The sequence below is a fragment of the Nanorana parkeri genome, unplaced genomic scaffold (genome assembly GCF_000935625.1).
Source record: "Nanorana parkeri isolate BGI_ZX_2015 unplaced genomic scaffold, ASM93562v1 scaffold26, whole genome shotgun sequence".
Lineage (NCBI taxonomy): Eukaryota > Metazoa > Chordata > Amphibia > Anura > Dicroglossidae > Nanorana > Nanorana parkeri.
Genome location: NW_017306294.1, coordinates 3,054,595 through 3,057,187, shown reverse-complemented (window position 1 = coordinate 3,057,187; position 2,593 = coordinate 3,054,595). Strand labels below are relative to the sequence as shown.

At 38.6% G+C, this 2,593-nt stretch overlaps 1 protein-coding gene across 1 annotated transcript in view; it reads left to right on the top strand.

The window, feature by feature from the left end:
* PLXNA4 (plexin A4) overlaps positions 1 to 2,593 on the top strand; it is a 580,559-nt gene that overhangs the window by 465,490 nt on the left and 112,476 nt on the right. The window lies entirely within an intron of this gene.

Genomic DNA, 2,593 nt, shown 5'->3' with positions numbered 1-2,593 from the left:
GTTGGATCCTTCTGCACTTCGGGTCGTCCGAACATGCTGAGCATGTTCGGCCGACCCGAAGCCACAGGAAGCAAGCCGATGTACGGCTGAAATTAGCCTTACCAGCCTGAAGTGAATAGCCGAACAGTGTTCGGCTCACTTCACTTCAGATCGGTCATTCACTCGGCTGCCCTCAGCAGCTTCGTGAATAGACCTCATAATTTGCAGCTCAATTTGACAAAATATAAATAATAATACTTTTCCTACATTTATACATACTTGTTAATAAAAATGCATAATTTATAGCCTGAACACTATTTCTTAGAAGTATTTCATGGTTGGACATCATTGAAGCTACGTATTCAAATTATGGAGTGTGCACATGATAATGCCATTGACCTTTCTCAGCTCCACTGCTCATTAAACCTGCTCACTTGTCTTGTAAAGACACAAGATGAGGATAGAAACAGTCTGATCAATAGACTATGTGACAGCTTCTTTAAATCCTATCATTTGGCTTAGACCTGCTTCATGTGTATTTATAGACTGGATTAAAAAAAAAAGTTCTATATATTATAATCTATATAATGTAAAGATAACAAGTGAAATAAGCTAGAATAAAATACCAAAGAAATTTAATTCTAAATAAAACCATAATTCTAATATAAGTAATTATATTTATCCTGAGTACCTTTTCATAGCATGTGGAAATGCCTCATGAAATATGCTGTGTACTTCTCTGCTTTGGTGCTTGGGACATTAAAATGTTGGGTAATTTCTAGAAAATGTTGACTAAAGTCAAAAGCATACAACTGTTTAGAAATATTGTCTGAATGTATTTAATCTGTTATATTCTGCTAAAGTCATTATTTTTATTGTTGTTAAAAAATGAGACTATTTTACCCTGGGAATCTATTTTAATACATCAGCATTATACCTTTATTCTGCATGATGATGTAATGCATATTAATTGATGTATGCAATATGTCAACTGCAGAGCCCATACCCAGAAGGGAACTGTAAAGTGCATTTCCACTTTTGCATTCAAATTTGGGAAATCCCCAAGATATGTTTGCTATGCACTCCCATTTACACAGCTGATGTTGCCCCCCAAAGCCACATGAAAAGACTCTCTTCACCCTGTACGGCATTTAGTTTTTTTAAAGTAGTTTTGCATTTGTATGTCCCAGTACCAGTGCCCAACTTCCCATGCCTTTTATGGCAGTAGTTTGTCTATTAGCCTTAGCAATGGCCAAAATGTAACAACAAGATCCCCCATAGACTTTTTTTCACAAGTAAAGTTTTTATTGTTTGGAGAATTGACCATAGCAAGTACAGAGGCATCAGATAAGTAGCCTTAAACAACCATAAGGTCTACACATTTTTTTTTACAACAATGAAATAAAAACCAAGGGGGGTGTTATGGAAATTCACTTGGTTCAACCCACAAATCCATGTCGCATTAAGCTGCGCCAAACGCAAAGAATTTCCCCCGTTGTACTACGCTCTTTTGTGCAAGGACTGGAAGTATCCCTTTCAGAGTCATGTAGAGTTAGGAGACAGATGCTGCTTGCTTGATAATCCCATGCTTAGAGACAGATCACAGGTATGTTTATTGTTTTATACCTGCCCAACAGGAAGTGATGTCAGACCGGAAGGGGTGTCTCAAACAGCGAGACAGGAAATGCGGCAAGACAGGAAGTGATGTCAACAACCAGCAAACCAGGAAATGGGGCAGACAGGAAGTGAACAGGAGCCAGCTAACAAAACACATTAGTAGAATAATCTATCACCACCGGAGTGACTTTATCCAGCATTGCTCAGTGATCAATGCCACATAATGTTACTATGATTCTCATGCGTGCTTATTTTCAGGCAACGTCATTATCTCTAGCGGGTTGATCAGACTCACTAGGGACAATAAACGCACGTTCCTTTCATATACTGCGTTCCAAACAAATGTATCCACGCAAGCCAATAAATCCATGCATTGCACGGGGGCCCCCAGCCGGCGTCCATACATTTGCCAAGAAGACACTGCTCCGCCGCGCATAAGATATCTACTCCAATGGTTTAACCCCCCAGTGTCTATTTAAACCGAGACACTGAGAGACTAATGACAAAACATTACAATACACTAAAAACACATCCTAGTAAAATTTCCACAACAGGGGTACGCCAATGGAAGTTGAGTGGGGCTTAACCAGGAGAGACCTTAGTCTATTGTAGTGGCATCACATCTATCTATATAGCAGGACACAGCGTAATTAGTAGAGTATACCATAATTGGGTCAGATAGAAGAGATCCCCCATAGAGTTTAATGGAATTTGCCTCTAACTTTGGGTTTATCAAACTCTTAGCTTCCTCTTAACTCTTTGCCCAACAATAATTGTCTTATTTTTATCATTCCAAATCTAGAAACTGTCTCTGACTGGGCAAGAATGGTAATCATACAGTTGATTTACTAAAGTCAAATAGGCTGTTTAATTTGCAAGGGAGTTTTTCCTCAGGTTAGCGAATGTTGTGAAAATTCGCTTTACAAAGAATACCCGATCACAAGCAAGAAAAATACAATAAAAAAGTATTTTTGCTTGCACATGATTGGATGATTGA